This window comes from Mchenga conophoros, linkage group LG14 (assembly GCF_057382185.1).
Source record: "Mchenga conophoros isolate Kocher_MC1m ecotype Shallow Benthic linkage group LG14, M_conophoros_male_GT1.1, whole genome shotgun sequence".
Classification (NCBI taxonomy): domain Eukaryota; kingdom Metazoa; phylum Chordata; class Actinopteri; order Cichliformes; family Cichlidae; genus Mchenga; species Mchenga conophoros.
In genome coordinates this window covers 120165-139740 of record NC_140539.1, presented here as the reverse complement: position 1 = coordinate 139740, position 19576 = coordinate 120165, and the positions used below count along the sequence as shown (strand labels likewise).

General features: G+C 39.9%; 1 pseudogene; it reads right to left on the bottom strand.

Annotated features, from left to right (window-relative positions):
• Positions 1-284: 284 nt before the first annotated feature.
• On the bottom strand, positions 285-19288 carry LOC146559026 (phosphatidylinositol 4,5-bisphosphate 3-kinase catalytic subunit beta isoform-like; annotated as a pseudogene).
• Positions 19289-19576: the final 288 nt, after the last annotated feature.

Sequence of the window (19576 nt, the reverse complement as noted above, 5' to 3'; positions counted from 1 at the left end):
AGGGTCTGTTCAGGCAGAGTTTCAAGTCCATCTGACATAACTCAGCCACTCCTAAATTTTATCTTGTTAGCCAGTAGTTCAGCGTGGAGTTTTGTCTGAGAAGGTTTAGCGTGGGCACAGTGGGTGCTTCAGTTCCCTTCCTTTGGCTGCGTGCTCCATCGGCTTTCGTGCCTGTGCAAAATCTGCAATGACATTACCCACCGTGATTCCACTGAAATGTCACAAGACCATGAATGAAGATGGCTCACGGGGCACCGTGCCAGTGTGATGCAAGGTGAGGAGGATACAGCAAGTAAGGATGCAGAGTAGCTTAACTGAAGAATGAGGGGGCAGATTTTATTCTGTATAGTACAGGAGGGGGGCGACTCTGCTCAAGTTTTGGATATTCTGCTAGATTCCCTTCTTTAAATTAGGGTCTCTGTCACCCTGTCTCCTTGGCACATCCTGCCTCTTCCCTCACACTCTCACGTTCCCTCACTGCGTCCTCTTGGGACCACTCCCCTAGCCTTTGAAAGGTTACAGCTGCCCTAAGACCGGTTGTCTTTGGCCACATTGTGGGCCATCCAGTTCACTTTAGTTGTCCAGCTCTCTCTCAGGGCTTCATCAAACTTTTGGCGGAACTGCTTGAGGGCCTCCTCATCAGTTTTACCCAGAGCCAGGGAGTCCTGAAAAGGGAGCGGAAAGTAAGACAGGATAAGTCATGTGGGCAGGAGGATGAAGATGTAGTCTCCCTGCATACATGCTGACACTCAGTTATTTAAAATGTTATAGACATGTGTATCTGTAGAGTACCAATTTGGAGAATATTAATATTTTTATAAAAGGATTCTACGCTGAAATCTGGAAGACAAATCACCCCCATGTGAATTAACTTCATGATGACATAATGGTCGAAAAATAGCAAGGTTTAGGAACAATGACTGAATTACTGACACTGAAGAAATAATGTTAGTATCAAGATTCTTACGAAGGTCCTGAAGCTATAAGCAGATGATTTATGGAAATTAAAATTAAAGGTATCGTGGCTCAAGAGTTGGGAGCTCGCCTTGTAATCGGAAGGTTGCCGGTTCGAGCCCCGGCTTGGACAGTCTCGGTCGTTGTGTCCTTGGGCAAGACACTTCACCTACCGCCTACTGGTGTTGGCCAGAAGGGCCGATGGCGCGATATGGCAGCCTCGCTTCTGTCAGTCTGCCCCAGGGCAGCTGTGGCTACAACTGTAGCTTGCCTCCACCAGTGTGTGAATGTGTGTGTGAATGGGTGGATGACTGGGTGTGTAAAGCTAAATACAGGCCATTTACCATAGGTAGGGGTCTAAAAAGAAAACGGGATGATATGGATGCTAAGCTAAGCTAAAATATTTGGTTAATCTTTATAAAATACTGATATGTTTGTGCATTCCACCACTACAACACCATATCTATACATGCACACTGTAACAGAACTACAGTTTTTGTGCTCTCCTTGCATCGCCACTTGTGATTGTCGTACCTTTAAGTACTGGATGTCTTTAACTGAAGTGAGCTCAGGTAGTCCAGCAGTCAGCATGAGGGCAAACAGTGTAATGAAGAGGTTGCCATTCTTCCTCAAGATTAGATAGGCCTCCTCACAGTACTGTCGGAAACTACAGGAGCACACAGAGACAAACACACGTTAGTCATTTTGGAACATGGTTTCAATTATTTGCTTTCTAATGAAGTCTATTGTATTTTCTTAAAAACAAACAAATAAAACAAAAACCATAAATCAGTCAGATTTTATCTGCACCAATGTGAAAGCAAAAGCTAAAAGAGAACATGCGAACAGTACCATCCATTGAAACTTTCAATGGAGTTGTTAAGAGAGGTGGAAAAAGGCTTGAGAAAAAGGCTGCTCTGCTGTGGCTCTAAATCGCTCCCTTTTAAAATTGTGAGATGGGGCTTTAGGGGATGATTCACTCGTCAATCAAACCCCATCTTTCTTGAACTTTATTATAAAAAGGTTTTTTTCCCCATTCCTGAAACTAATACAATGTTCCAAAATACATTTCAGTTTTCTAACAAAACCTTATGCACAGAATTTCTTAGTGAGCACAGACTGCTGGCCACTGAACCCATTAAAAAAAAAAAAAAACAAAAAAAAACAAAAAAAACTGCTGTGCCCATTTGATTCAAGTTTTGTCTTTTTACAGGAAACTGTAAATACAGACTATAACTGAGCAAAAAAACCCAAAAAGAACAAAAACTCCATTTGTATGCCTGTTTTTTATTGCAGTTCACTTCATAACTGTATTTGAGTTATTTGATGTATAAAACAATGCTAAATGGACTTGTTTTTACACAGAGCTTTTCTACTCGACCTGAGCACTCAAAGTGCTTCACACAACTTGCCTCATTCACACCAGCACTTTTTTCTATGCTTTTTTCAATATAAGAGCTTTCTATCCAACATTCGCATGCATTCATGCTCTACCTCCTGAACTACAACCACCCATGCTAACAAAGTACACATGGTGAAGTCAGTGATTGTGATTCAAGGTTTTTGTTTACACTGTTTGTTGCTAGCAACACAAATGTGTCTGAGCTAAAGGGTGGACCAACACGCTCTTCGTAACGTGCCACACTTCCTTTTCACCATGCAGTAACTCGCTGCACTCATGACTTTGTCTCTGCTTGTAAGAAGCATTTTGAATCCACCTTTTTCCTTGCAGACTTCTGAAGGACACAATCACAGTTGCTCTTCTAGCTTTAATAAAAGCTTGCTGCATAATTTTTTTTAAGCACGCAAAGACCACAAAAAGACACCTCTGATAAATACTTCTTGTGATCCAGAGGGAAATGCCAACTGTCACATTTTGTGCACAATGTGCCAGATATTAAACCACAACTGACGCAGCAATGCGCCGCTACTCCACTTTTCTTTTTACAGTATGCTTTGCTGAGCGATAAAGGTTATTTTCAAGCTCACGTCATGCAGGATGTGCATCTCTGCGCTGCTCTTCACCAGCGCACTGCTGTGCAGATTAGTTGGATAACTTCAAATGTTGCTTCAGCATACTGGGTCTTATGCATGCAGACATGAGGTAATTGTAATTAAACATTTAATGCCTTGGGCTGGTCTTTAAGCTCTTCAGTAGTAATGAAGACATTATTTATATTATTGGTTCATTTATTGCTCAATTATAGTAACTTCAGCTGCAAAAACATTTGATGTTTCACAGGACTTGCTTCTAGGCATCTACCTTCTTGTGAGACAGTTACAAATGCAGATATGCATATAGGCCACAATAACAGATTACTATACCACACGGGTATTTCCACGTCACAAAATGAATCATCTACTTGTTCCACAACAGATCAGAACTTTGTAAACAACAGAGAGCCATTGCTTCGTAATGCCTTTGCACACCACCGCCAATGTGCACCTCATTCTGCAAACACAATACATGCACCATTCCACGTGACTGACATGTCTGAGCTTGGGTATCATTATTGCTGAGCAATAACTTAATGTAGTATCAAACCCATATTTTTCTTGACTTGGCAGCAGCAGCTCTGCACAGGTTTTTCTTTTTTTAAACTTTTTTTTTTCTTTCCTTTAGCAAAAGAAAAAGAACCAGCAACAACAGTTACCAGAGCAGCTTTTAGATTACTAGAGAACATAATGCCTTACATGGATGTTTTCTATTATATTTGGATTGTCCAAATTTCATATAAAGGAAGAATAAAAGTAGAAAGCTGTATCCTTCACTGAGCACATTTTTGCTCAGTGACACATGCTGTTCACTGAGTCTCTACTGCCAACTGCTGGAGGGAGAAGGTACTGCACTGACACTGCTAAAGCTGTGATGTCATTCCTATGTGGCTGAAACAATTTTTTTTTTTTTTTTTTAAGTTTTGCAGATGGAATATCACTTCAGAGTTACTTAGAAATACAAATGGAAATTGAGCATTTTCTGTCATGTAATGTATGTAGCTTTTTCATAGCATGATGAAGTCAGTTGCAATTTTCAGGATGGTAAATCAAGGAAAAAAAAAAAAAGAAAAAAAAATCAACCAAGAAACAAAAACTTAACATTTTAGTCTTCTATTAACTTACCAATCATACGCTTGTGAGTTGCTAAAACAATTTACTCAGCTCCATTATAGTAAGGGATGTTTCTAGGTCTCTCTAAAATGCTGACTCTTGAATCCTCACCAAGAACAGGAAAGCATATCAGATCACTCCGGTTCTCCGATCTTTACACAGACTTCTGTCAAAGAACTGATTTCAAAGCACTGAATAGCTTTGAGAGAAAATGCATTTCTGATCTGCTCGTATGAATAAAGTTTGTGTACGTCCCCAAAGTTAAAACAAAACTGGAGAACCAGTGTTCAGATACATGAAGTGTAATAGCTGAACTCCTGTAGTTCTTTTGAAACTATTATGTTTTATCAAGTATTGAGCTACCTAGTTCCACCCACTAGACGTCAATTTAGGAGGTTTCTGGGTATGAGTGGACACTGTTTCTGTAGAAAATTCTCGGTAATAGTTGTATTTTGACCAGATTGTGTAGCCAGTCTGCGCCATTTAAATGAATTTAAATGAAATGAAGAATGGCAGCATGCATTTAAGACAGCAAACTCCTTCTGTTGCTGCACCCCCTGTTCTGGCCGCCCCCGATGGTCCACACTATACTGCAACATTTACTCTCTTTAGTTGTAAAGCTTTTTATTTTTGTCTTGTATTAAAATAGTTACATTTTCCTGTATGAGTGATAATAATAATAATAATAATAATAATAATAATAATCATAATAATAATAATAATAATAATAATACATTTCACCATGATGTAGTTTACAAAAGGCACTTCTGGTAGCCATCTTGTTAAAGTGTGCCACACAAACTTAGCATCAGACAGGAAACCAGAATTAGGGCCTTAAACTGTACTTGGTTTATTATTAGTCCAAACAGAGTAAGCTATCAAATGTAAATGATTATCAAATTAATCTTAATGATACAAAAACTTGACTGAATTGCAATAAATGGTTGAAGTTACAGTTTGAATCACAGTGGTTCGTGTGAACAGAGGTGCTGGGGCTGGAGGTAAACAGCAAAGTGAAACAAACCTGCCAAACTTTTCTGTGTTTCCAGTCTTGCCCTGTTGTATGACGTGGATGAAGTCGTGTGTGAGGATAAATGGTACACGCTCCCTTTTGATGCCAAACTTGGACTTGAAGTTGCCCAGGATGTGACCGAAGTCTATGTGAAAGAGCTAAAAAAGAAAACAAAAAACCCCAAAACACACAAGGCCAATCAGTGAAGCCTGTGGAATCAGGAAAAACCAGGTGGAGAATGGAAAAAGAAAACTCAGATTGTCTAACCTGTCCATTGCTGCGGACCATGATGTTGTCACTGTGGCGATCTCCAATACCCAGGACATAAGTGGCTACACAGTAGCCTGCACATGACAGAGTGAACTCCTCGATGGCCCGGTCAAGAGCATCACTGTAAATGCACAACCACAAACAACACTTAAGATCATTTCTGAGGCTGCAGGCTTTTATCTGATCACTGGGCTCCAGCTTACCCAGAGTTCCTCTCTTTGAGCCAGTTAAGCAAAGCATCCTTGTTGAATGCCGCAGCTGCTGCTACATTGCTGCTGGTCAGCTGGATGTTTGCGATTGTTTCTGCAGATGAGACTACCTCAATCAGCCCGGTGCGGTCGCCTGTTGCCAGGCAACCATATGGTACAATTCTGTATAGACGGAGGAGAGCGTAACAATATCAGAACATTTATTATTATTATTATTTTTGGTTTATATATGGATAGACACTTGAAATATCTGATGTAGTGACTTTTGTCCTTTAACGTACAAATGAAGAAATTCTCAGATCTTGCTCAGTAATACATGTGTGACAGGTTTCTGGGTAAGTAGATAAATGTAACCGTGAGGGGTTTTTTTTCCCCCCCCAACTGTTTTTTGCACTCCCAGTGTGGAACAATACTTTGTTATGCGGTTGGTCATGTTATCGCCAATGTTTTCACTTTAACTTCCTTCAGTTCCACAAGATGGCAGCAGGTCCTTGTTTTGTGACGTGGACCTGCTTACAATGACCTCTTCACTGTTCTATTAAACACAGCGCCCTCCTAGTCTTTTAAACCTAATACTCAGAGTAGGCTTAGGTTAGAGATTGTATTAGCAGTTTGACAGACTTTAATGGAGACCAAATGTCTTAAAGGCGTTTGTTTCTCAGTCTAACTCAAAAATTAAAAAGCAAAGTAAATTATAATAGAGACAGCTGACAAGGAAGACTGCAAGTGATAAAATATCTCAGTATTTTTATTATATCATCCCTGTTTTTATTCCCAGTGTCCCACTGCTTTTGAACTGTGAACCTGTGTCCCTGTAATCTGAAACACTGGCCACAGGCTCAACTGTCAAAACACCCCCCTCCACCGCTTAGCTCCAGATGTGTAGGTCTATGTATAGAGAGGGTTTTTGCAAAGTGTGAAGTGTGGATTTGATTAAAAGGTTTTTGACTTTCAGAATTGCACAGAAAATTTCTGGGGTTGATGCAGCTTTTAGAGAGCAACCCTGTGTAACATATGTACACAGCATGTTCAAGTAATTTTAAAGAAAAATGATGGGGTCATTTTTAAATATTATTATCTATTAGCAATAGAATATATGGGTCAGGGTGTAGTACATGTGTGCCTGTACACAACTCTGTATACATGTTTAGAAAATGAGGCCAGAGGTCTAACTAGCACGGGGAGATTAACTCCCCACAGAGCACAGGAAGAAGAAAAACAATCTTGGCAAAAATCTGTCAGTCTAACACGCACACACACAAAAACTCACCTGAGGTCCAGATTTGCCTCCTTCCAGAGAAGGTCCATTAACCTCAAAATCTGGAGGGTCAACATGTCTTGTCTTAGGTCTAGGAGTAAAAGTCAAGATGAATACTGGGAAAGTGCCTCAGTTTGGAAAAAAAGGCAATATTAAGCTAGAAGGATGACTTTTCTCCTTCCATTCCTTTGCCACTTCCTGCTTCTTTTAATCTCCACCTTTCCAAACCCCCCTCCCCCCTTCTCTGATCCCTACCGTCTCCATTCTTAAAGATGATTCCCAGGGTGTCTCCACTCAGCAGCTTGTTGTTGTAAACAATCCAGAGGGGCTTCATCTTTGAGTCCATATACCGACACTTCTCCACACTATAGAGAGAAAAAAAGACCCATCAGCTTCCTGTAAGAGCAAAGGTTGTCACACTCCGGTATAAATACATAAAAACTTGTGTAATCTTACTTGATGTCAGACAGCAGGACACTGGGGTTTAGAGGGGAGTGAAGGTCTGAAAGAGTCTCCGAGTATCCACTCTGTCTTAAACATGTCATCATGGCCTCCTTGGTCAACATTGCTTCCTTGGTTTTACTACGAGTGTTCTTGATGGTCCCTAATTTAATCAGCTCATTGACTGACTTTAGCTTACTCAGGGCTTCCACCTGGCATATCAAGAGAAGAACAATGTAACAGAACCAAACATAGCAGGTTTGATTAACCCCGTGAACAAAGTTCTCCTGTTACTAAGAACTGATATCATTCTCCTGAAATAGACAACGTCAGCATTGTGTCACCACTGTGTATACGCTACCAAACAGGAAATTTGGCCAGATAAATGATAAGGAAGTCACAGGATGATTTGAGAAGAGACTGTCAAAACCAACAGTGTAGGGGCCAAAGGTCAGCGGGCAGGATGGGTGACAATGCTGGCACCGGAGAGGCTAAAAATACCATAGAGCTACCCCAGCTGAACTTAATAGATCAGCACTAATCTGTCAGGTGTGTGCAGATTTTTTCAAAGTAAAATTGCAGTTTCTAGCAATAAAACATTTCAGCATATTTGAGTAACAGAAAAATGTTGATGATTTATTAATTAAATCTTAATAATGACATATCTACATCATGTCCTGACTGCCTGAAATAACAGTTGCAATACTTTAAGATTTCTGCCTCCAGCAAGTTTTAAGATTTGCAAATGAAACGTGGGAGTCTAAAACAAAGCAGTCATCACTTTTACTATTTTTTTTTTAATAGTGTGAGAGAATAGGTGTGTGTGGGTGCGTTCAGCTTGCCTGTTTCTTTAGAACCTCAATATGAGGGATGTTGCTTCTACAATAGGCTTCTAGGAGTAGCGCAAACTGGGACTGAAACAGCTGGCATGTGGATCTCTGACCTGTAGAGGGCAGCCACAGAGGAGGAATGGACAAACGAGAAACATCTAGAAATTTCAAACATTCCCTCTCCTTCTCCCTTAATTTGAATATGTAACTGTTCAAAGCCTGCATGTTTATTTCCACAACACTCAATTGCCTCCACACAGACGCGCACACACAACCACACCCACCGTAGATGCCAGAAGAGGAAGTGTCCAATCTGGCGGTTTCTTTGAGCACGCTCTAACAGGAAATGAGTGAGGGCGCAGTCATAATAGGGCTCGTAACGCAACACCTGCACCAATTGTAGCAGGTACTGTGACAGTTCCTCATCACTGATGAGGGGAAAGAAGAAACAGGAAGACAGAAACTTAGAAAGACCATTTTTCTAAACAGTAATGTAATCCAGTGTATGATTAACAGCATTTAAAACAGACCAAGTGTGTTTGTGGTCAGTTGATGTATATGGAACAAAGAAAAAAAGCATACTTTATTGGAGCGTATAATAAATGTAATATATGACAGTGAAGTCTACTGCATTTCATAAAAGTGTGCAAGGATTTACCTCATGTCCTTTAAACAGCGCACAGCATACTCTCTGACATACTGGTCAGGATAGTTGAAGTCCAGCAGCTCCAGAGCATCTCTGGGACTCAGTTTGGGCCAAATCTGGAGCAGTGCCTGGAGCTGGGGAGAGACAAACAACTTTAGAAACAGATATGCTGACATTTAATCAGTTAGATATGATGTGTGACCAAAAAGGACAACAGATCCTAAAGCATCAAAATCATTCTCCTGTTTAGAGCCATCTTCTCATGCACCTTCTCTTATTTTTAGATCACTCCTGTTAAATACACTGTAGAACTTCTGAAGTGCAAAACTCGTTATCCATTTCAGGGAAGTTGACTAAGTTCGAGAAGCCAAATCTGGCAAGTGGCCTAGGTGGTGAGCAAGACTGGCCAAAAAAACTCCCATGTTTCCTTAGCACACACTACAGTTGTGATCATTTCGTCTGAATATTAGAGCCGACAGCCTCACAGGACTAATTTACGCTACACATAGCAATAGTACAGAGATAGAGACTGATACATTTTACATCAGGGAATGCTTTTAGTTTTTAAATGGACCTGTGAATCAAATGCCCATGGGGTCACACATAATAAAGATGCTAATAAATTCTATAGCAACAACAGTTAGGACTGTAATTTCTTTCCTGTAAATACGGTTGAGTGTGAGTGACTTTATTATGATGCAGTTAATCATTTCAACAGTGATAATCTTGCCCCCAAGTAGAGACTCTATCACAGGCTTTTTGCTTCATCTGTGCCGTGACCGATGACGCTCTGCTTCTCACAACAGTGCTGGCAGCTGTGGGTTTATTATTAAATTAGATTTTAGTTTTAAGGAGGACAGTTTAAATTCAGTGCAACTTGCCTGCACTCAGACGTAGATGAAGGTGTGACCAAGTTTCATAGGACCCTCTTAACATTGCACATCATATCCGTGCTGTGCATTTTTGACACCAACCCATAACATTTGTAGAGCTCAGACTACTATACATTAAGAGATACTGTCACACATTTTATGTCAAAAGTAGTAAAAATATGAGACTGACATTTGTGCATAAGCTCAATATATGAAATATGACCTTTTCTGAATTGTATGGGATTGCACTGAATCAAACAGTTTGCTTTTTAAAGAATCAATTTTTTAAAACCTTGAAACAAGTGCTGACTTAATATCATTATATCCTCAGTAACACCCCATAACAATGGATATGCTTCCTAACCTGGGCCATGTCCTCATGTTTGCTCCACTTGACAGAGAGTAGCAGCTTGGGCAGCGACTGGGGGAAAGTCTCACGACAATCTTGTCGTAGTGTCCAGATCAGATCCTTTTCATTTTCACAGAGCTGAGAGACCGGGTCACGCTCCATGATCTCCTTCAGCTCCATGTAGAATTTCTTAACACCACGACCCTGAGAGCAAAACGGTTCAGAAAAGAGAGAAAAGGTCAGCTGGGTTTGGGATTTTGAGATACAAAGGAGCAGAAAGGTGGACGTAAGGAACTCAGAGCGTGTAGATGAGCAACTGCATTTACTGTAAATAACCACATGAGGGCAGGAGAGCATTAAAGTAGTAACATTCTCACCATCTTTGCAATGTGCATGAGTGGGCCAAGAACTAGCATTCATTTGTTTGTTAAAAACTTGTAAAGTGTCTGATTCAACAAAGAGGCAGGATTTTAGTAGCTACAAAAATGTAACCCAAGTCCTGACATTCACGTTCTTTACAGGTAAATAACAGCTGAGCTGTACAGCGCTCTATACTAATATGTAACATGACACGCTGTAACAATGAAATTACAACTTTTAGTCAGCGATAATCTAGTTTCTCTCACGCACAGACTGCATATTTAAAAAAAGAAAAGGAAAAAAAGAGACCGTGTTCAGGCATGCCCTCTAACAGCAGATTACGTAACTGGCTGTAACACACCCATGAGTGGGTTTTCAGTTGAGGGGTGGTAAGAGGAAAACGTACATGTAATCTGATTAGCGTGCGTAGTTTTGTACTTTTGAAGAGGATTTGAATATTTTTGCAGCTACACCCTGCCAAAGTAATAACAATGGGTTTCCAAGGAAACTAGCAAACGGGTGCCTGTTGAGGTTATATTTGTACTGTGTGACTCTAAGAGTGTGTGAGGAGAGAGATGGGCATGCTGCATCATTTCTCACATTTCGTGTAAGCCATCATGTAGCAATCACTACTGTGCTTTCAGCTTCGCTGCACTTTTATGTATTCTGAATGAATTCAATCATCTAAACACATTCGCACACAGTCAACTCCTTTTTTGTATATGAACTCACAATGGACACACAGTCAGCGCTGACCATCTCTGCAGCTTTTTCCAGTATCTGCAAAAAATTCAAATGAAAAAAAAAAATGCATGAGTGAACGCACACTGATGCATCAGAGTGCATTAAACAGGCCGAGCACGTCCTGATCCTCTCATGCTAACAGCTACCACTTCATCATAATCACTAGGTACTATTTTGAAGAGCACTAAGCCACTCTGCTGACAATTTCAGCTGAACTCATGCTATCAAAAAAGCCCATACTCAGTTTTTCATTCGCAGATGAATAGTGTTTATCCATACATCACAAATCTAATCTAATTGGTATGTTTTAAAAGGGCAAATGGGTATCATCTTATTAATTTGACTGAATATGACGATTGACTGCTGTGTGACCTTGTCAAAAGGAGGGAAGACGATGGGGTGTGAAGAGTACTTCTGGGAAGTGGATGTGCAGTGCTGTAGCGTTCTCAGTGTATGGGTTGGTCTGAATGGTTCCTATGGGGTTCAGCATCTCTTCAAGTTCATCTGGGCAGGAGAGACACACATGCATAGCTGATATGAATTTGCCCTTTATTAATTATTAAATTATACCGTGACTTTGTGTATGTCTATACCAGGAAATGATGACCAGCAGTGCAGGATGATGTCTCCAGTCTTCAGCTGCCCTTTATAGTCAAACACCATGGTGTTTACCCAAGCTATGGGGTAGTGCTGGATCATACAATTAAATGTTAGTCAATATAAGATAGTTTGGAAAAAAGGCACTTGTCTGATAATGTGCGTCCCACTCACCACTTCCCCGCCTTGCGGATGGTCTGATACTTGTTGATGTGTGGATTTTTGGTGGACTTTTGCTTCTTAACCTTGTCCATCACGGCATAGATAGCAAAACAAAGGCGGGTCATGCGGGGCAGGTCACAACGGAGATTTCAAACTCCACTGTGTTGTCTTTCCACGTGTGCTCTGAGCGCCCGCTACTCTCGTTGCTAACTGCCGGCTTGCAGAGAAGCTCTGTACCGTGAAAGAGCCCCGCCCTAACCTGGACCTGTGTACGGCAGGAAGGGTTGAATTTTACAATTACAAGCCAACCTGCCAATGGCCATAGATGCAAACTTAGACAAAATATCTTTGCTAGTTTGTGTGAAACTGGAAAGACAGATGGCACAGGTTTGCAGGGTTTGTGCAGTGACAAACTAATAGGTACACACATGACTTTTTAATAGATGCAAACAAGAAGAGTTTACCTTGGCAGTTTCCTCTGCGTTCACCTTGCTGCCTTTCACAAGAACTATCCTAAAGGGCTTAGGCACGTCCCACACACACGTCTGTACTTGCTGCAGAGGAAGAGTGAGAGGAGGGAAAAAAAACCCCAAAAAAAACAAAACAAAACTGAGGGACTGGCATAATGTACTGTGAAGATATACACACTCAAAATGCTTAAAAACTAAATAAAAAAAACAAAAACAGCAACAGTTCCAGACACAGGCACAAACAACAGGAAAGGTCAGGCAGGTCAGTCTGATGTCAAGCCAAGTGGATTGTGAGGGTCAGCAAGTCAGCAGAACAAACAGTCACATGACACCTACAAACTATGAACAACACAGCACACTTCCTGCCCGTCTCTTTGCTCCTATGTGATTAGACTGATGTAATGTCAACGTGATCCCTTATCAGAAAAGATGGAAGTATGTTTGTTTGATTCTACTGTTGCAGGCAGAAACAGCTCCATGTCAAGTAAAGCATAATCACAAAAAAACAAAAACAAAAAAAAAACAAAACAAAACACTCCGTACTTCTGTTTTCTTTTCTAATTATCAGTCAGCTTTCCAACAGCAGAGCATCCAATAACCACTTCCTTGCAAGAAAATAAAATCTCACTTCCTGTCTCAAATAGCCGCAATTCTACAGCAACCTTATTAAAGTCTGCCCAGTGTCCGTTTCTGTCTGCTTCCTCTATTGCACCATTCTTTTCTATGGTACTTTAAAGAACACTGACAAGACCGATATAATAAAGAAAAAGCACAGAAAATATGCAAAAGTCCACAAAACAAAAGAAAAACACTTTAAAATGTAAGCTTTTTTTAGACTAATTAGAACAACAACAAGAGGAAGTGATAGGAGATGTAATCGTCATAGACCATGAACACATTTATTTACACGTGCCATGCACTCAAAATGATTTATATCTTAACTCAGTGGACAAAGAACATATATCTATATCTATATCTGTCTGCATTTAATACGGTGGAAAGAGTTACATCCATGAGTTTCCTTTACCTGTGATGAACAGTGTGATTTAGCCACTTATATGACAAAGTTTGGAGATGCGTGGTTGCATCATACACTGTGCTTCAGATCTAGTTTCATACTCTGTGCTCTACTATTAGCCTTAAACAGAGCAGCATTTAGTGCATTTTTGATGGCAGGTAACCCCCCCCCAAAAAAAAACAACAAAAAAAAAAAAACAACCCTAATCTTCACAATACTGTTAGTACACATTTTCATTGAGAACCACAACAACTACTGAAAAATCATAATGCTTCTTAACTGTAGTTAAAACCCTGCCAGGTAAAAACTGCGCCATCAGTAAATAGAAAACCTTGATTACACTTTCCATATCAGCCCAGGTCCAAGTGACATACATATAATCACAATCAAGGCTTCACAGATAACAAGCAAGGTGTTACAGCTGTTTAGTGAGAGGGTGATAACTGAGGTAGGAATTCTCTTGTTGTGATGTTGAGAGAAAGAAAAAAAAAAAAGCGCTAAGTTGTTTTGATTAACAGACATTTCCAATGTTGAGCAAGAGGCGTTACAAAAAGGAAAAAAAATATACCAACTTTAGAGCTGAGGCAATTAAAACTAATTCAAGTGAAATTAATTACAGGTACAAGATATCACAGGGAATTGTGTTCTTGGAATAAATGTCACTTCATGATAGGACACAAATCATGACACAAAATGATTGTGATAGTTTCAGTGCAGGGAGTGTATGCTACATGCAGTCAAAGTGAGAAATGGAAGGGCAGTGAAATGACTGGCTGTTAGTACTGCAGAGGAACAGAGATCTTAAATCAAGCAGGTGCAAAGTATAAGGAAAGGTTATGAAGCCGTAGCTGTTCCTGCAGCGTTGCATAATAAATTTAACGTTTCAATCCTTTATCAGGTGACTCATGGTTGAAATATTTATCAACTTTTGAAACCACACATCACCGGGGCTTCAACAGTATCAGGCAATTAAAACCCCTAGGAGACTAGCTAATGAAGGCCAATGAAATTCAACCTGACATTTAAAATGTGGATGCACGCATTGAGCTGTGATGTCACTGTGCACCTGCAAGCAGTGCTAAGACACTGGCAATGATTTCCTGACAGCGTGGCAAATGCTGGTAGTGCAGTACAGGCTGACACACTGCCTCATAAAAGAGACACCTGCCAAAAGTACTTGTTTACTTACTAAACCTCCACACCTGTGCAGGTGAATCAACTAAAGTGTGCAACTTTTCTTATATTGATGCGAGAGCAGCAAATGCTGGTGGATATCAAGTCACTGTAATCTAGTGCACATAAGAACGTTTTCTTACATTTTCAACCCCCTGTTTAGGCCTGATCACGTCAAACAAATCGCCATCAAATCAGATGATGTACAGCTGTTAGCAAAGCACAGTTTCTTCGAAAACAACATCAGCCGATTAGCAGACACACTCGTAAAAATTATATTGTTCACAGAGTCATGCATAATATTTGGACTAACCGTGGGAGGCCTTCTCTTGGGAGGTAGCGGTAAAGGTGGGTTGGAGGACTTGCGGCTAACCACAGCGCCAATGGCTGAGATTTCCTTGTCAAACATAGTCTTTACAGTGCTGGTGTGGACCAGGGTGAGGTGGGGAGCCTCCTTGGCCTGCAGGCATGAGCGAATGTACTGCACACAAGACAGGACAGGAGATTTTAGGAGGTTGTAGCCATGTCATGTTAAAGCAGTCTCTGGAGCAGAAAAAGTGCTAAAGTCACTTAAGCTAATGAGCTAGAGACCGAATAAATGAGAAGTGAAATTTAATCTCTGCACAACTTGTCAGCAGACTTCAATGTAACATGGAAGACTGTGCACAAACAATTTCAGGTATTTCATTATTATCTTGATTATATTTTTAATGTTTAAAAAGCACATCATGCAGCCTGCCCACATGGATCCAAACAAGATTCAGATGCATAAAAATGTGACTACATCTTTACACACACACACACACACACACACACACACACGTTTACACTGCTGGACTAATAAAAACAGACCTAAGAAATCTATAAAACGAAATATTTCATGATTTCTACCTGGCAGTGTTTCCCAATGGAATTTCAGACGTAAATTAAAAACATTAAAAAAAAAAAATAAAAAAATAAAAAAAAAAATATCACAGACCAAGCAACCACTTCAATATACTTAACAGAAAAACAAGAACTTACGAAGCATAACACGTAGATACACATGTATATATTTTTTCTCAGCTTATAACAGCTACCTGCAAGCTAATACTTTGGCAGTTTTGAGTCATCCATCATACTGCTCAATATCACTTAAACTTTATCATGCTTAGTTGTTTCATATTCAGAATGAACTAACAAGAAAACGTAAGCTTGCAATTGATTACTCTGAAAAATTAATGTGCAAAAAACCCCACAAAACACAACGTATAATTCTTAAGGGGAATAAAGAGTAACTAGCGAGCATATGTTTCAGCAAATAGCTGTAATCGTGCTCCAAATTGTCTCCAAAACAGCTGAAATGAGTTGTACATAAACACACTTTATTTTGATTTTTTTTAAGAAATAGAACCCACAAATAAACCTCTACTGAAAATATTTCTTAGAAACCAATTTGATGCTGATGGTTCGAGTACAACCTCATACTATTTGAACTTGTAAACATCTTTCTTTGCAATCAGAAAACAGGCTTTGGTGTGTTGCTGTCACAGTAATAACACTGCGAGACCCTTTTTGACCTTCAGTTGCGGTGGTCTCCCTATTGGTATTACTATACAGCAGCAACAACATTTTAAGAAGACTGTATCTGCTATATCTGTGCATGAACCTGAAAGTGAGACATGTAAGTTGATGTTGAAGTTCATCAGCCACTCACAGACACTTAAACACAGCTTTGATATGCAGCCACTGACCTTGTATTGAATCAGTGGATGGTCTCCACCAAGGAATTCCAGACATTGGCTGACCCTCAGTATATACTGACCCCTCCATACCGCGTCCTCAGATCCGTGGGTGGTCAGCCACTTTTTCAAAGCCTGCTCCATCAGCTCATTGGGGGTGCAAGACAATGACACCTTCAGACTGGCAGAGTCCTGCAAGAAGGGAAAATAGACAGTCAAGTGTTTATTACTGGTCAAAATGTATTTGGGACCATCTGAGAATAAAATAGCTGTTTGTTTTTTTAAAATCATCGTTTGTGTGTATATTTGGTACCCTCTATGATTTAAATACAAACATTTCTCACACACACACACACACACACACACACACACACACACACACACACCTAGAAGCTGCATTTGCTTGTTCATCTTAAACAGGAAGAGCACAGTAAAACAAGTAATGATATAAGATCTATAAGACCATAACAAAAGTCTCTCAATTTTCATGTGTACAAGTAACTGATACACAGAGTGAGTTCATATACATGCAATCACTTGGTACACTGATGGCTGAATTCATTCAGGATTTCCACTGATGTGTGTTCAAATACGTGTTAGCCTCCATCGCCTTATCACAGGGAATCTACCAGGTTTGCTGTGTGACCGTGAGGCTCACTGCGTCATGCCATTTATAGCACAGCACTGACCCGATACCAGAGATGGAATTGCTTTTAATTTCCTGGTGATTTAATAAAAACATCCTTCATTAGTAATTTAAAAAAAAAAAAAAGCGACCTTAGCTGCATTAGTGAGGATCTACACACAGCAGAGATATTAAAAGTTTTTCTAATTACACGCTGGTAACGCCATATTTTAAACGCTAAAATGAGACTTGATTTGGATACTGACGTGAACATGGAGGAGGAAGTCGGTCAATGATTTAGACAGTCCACACCAAACCCTGGTTATTTCTGAACAATAAACGACACCACTGCACTTCCTGTCTATAATGTAGCTTATTGTGTCTTATCTCTTAAAATAAGACTTCCTGCCAATGTTCACCTGAGTGCGGTGGCACAGATGGTCAGTCTTTGTATTATGTGCATGTGTGTGCCTGTGATGTTGATCAAAGCTGATATACAGGAGTCTGGAGGGATGTGACCATCTGTTTTATTATTAAATAATATTATTTCTATTACAGAGGCAAAGAGAAAGGCCGAGACAGATGGAGGGACATAGTCAAGTGAGTTCAGAGAAAAGAAGGGAGCTCATTTTAATCCGCATTTTGGTCCCTTGAGCTGCCATGCTAATGTGTGCGTGCATCTGAGAGAACGGCATAATTTCACTGATGGTTTTGACCCACTTATTGTCGTCACATGTCTTGCTAGTTGGGCTCAATCACGTGACTGTTGTGAAGCTGCCAACTGTGAGAGCAGGGGAGAGAAAAAAAAAAAAAAAAAAAAAAAAGGCTGAGCTACAGTACATGTGCCTGCGCTGGTGGAGTCACATGGTTACTTTTGCTTCTAAAACAAGGTGGTTTTGTCTTCTGTAGTGGAGCAGTAAGTCACACGGTTATTCTCAATTCATTATGTATACAGAGATGTTGAACAGACAAAACTTTACACGTATATTGTAAAGCTCATTACAAAACAAAGACAGCTTCTTCGTTAGCACTCATGCTATCTCTTTTCAACACCAAAAATATTACTCAAGTGTCTTTTTGTCTACTCTTGCTGATTGCAGTAGAAAAACGATAGAATAGATATAAATTAGCCACAATTCACTCAGGATTCCTTCTCAGCATCGTGCAATATAAGCACAAAATGAAGCAACACGAGGATACATTATATGAACTTGTTTTAAAAATAGAAATTAAGAATTAATGTCAGAGCTGTCAAAACCCTCAGGAAAGGTCTAAGATCATCCAAAATAAGTTCTCTTTTTGACTTATTCCTACAACGCTAGTGCAGAGCCTGTTGAGAGGAAGTATAACAGGTTTTATTGATGCTGTAAAAATGATTAAAGCTGATGTTTTGAAAAGAGGACAGCCGTAAGAGGTTCAGCGATTGTGGTAGAAAGACCAGACTGGATGAGGCATTCTAAAGAAAGCTGCAACCTGTGAACTACATGATTGAGTTTTTCATCACAAACCTTGCATTTATGAAATTACAGGACTATAATAAAGAAAACACTTTTTTACAGAATGATTTTGAAGTGAAGGTAAAAACATCTATTATCCTGTTTAGGCCCATTTTGAAACAGAATGGCTATAAAGCTGTGCAGGACTCATTTATTCCAACCCATGTTTATGCATCTGAATGAAATGAAAATGTAGCCTTCTTTGATAATAAAAAAAACAAAAAAAAAAACAAAACAAAAACACAAAGACTAAACTAGTAAAGACTAGTTTTCTGTTCTACTTTACAGGCATTTTTAAATGCTTTTTATACCCAAATTTTCTATGTAACATTCACACTCCAAAGGACTAACTTGAGGTTCAGTATCTTGCCTAAAGATACTTTGGCATCCATACTGGAGCAGCCAGGGCTCGAACCACCAACCTTCTGATTAGCAGACCTGCTCTACCTCCTGCATCTATAGTTCAGTGTATCCTTTTTATTTATCCTACATAAACTGCCACTGATTAAGCTACGCTGCACTGTTCTGCATTACAGACCCTCACCTGGGACTGGTCAAAGTGGATAATGACTTTCAGGTCCACCGGTGCATCGTTGACTCCGGCTGTGATCGCGGTCACTGCCGCAGGCTCCAGCTGTGGGGAGTAGCAGGCTTGCACCCACTCCGAGAATGCCATCATTTGTATTTGTTGCATCCTCTCTTCACTGATCCGAAACATCTTACTCCGAAAATCCTTCACCTCCTGGTCATTTAAGGCATCAAGTTCATGGAGACCTAGAGAACACGAGTAAAGGACACCGTTACAACATTGCAAAAGAAAGCCGTGCCACCACTTTAAGAAAGAGGGGCACTTGGATATCAGTAATTTGTCTACAAATCTAAATTGATGATTCTTAATGTTACAAGAAATCAGCGTAAAAACCCCCCAAAAAAAACAAACTGACTTCAACCAATTCATCAACAACTTTGCAGCCCTTCAGTTCATCTACTGAAACAAGCTGTTCCAGCTGTTCCCTATAAGCCAGTTTATTTCTTTCTTCTGACTCACAAACAGAAGGTTTGAACAGCACATTGTGGGGGCCATCTGCTTGAGAGGAACACAGTAAAGATATTCCCTCTCTTTTACATCATACAAAGCATAACAGGTTCAATTTAAAGACTGATAATGGTCAAGTTGAGTTTTTATTAAAAATGGCAATGTGGATTCTTAGTATGGAACAAAATTAATTAGCATTTTTAACTAAAGTCAGTACGAAACTTC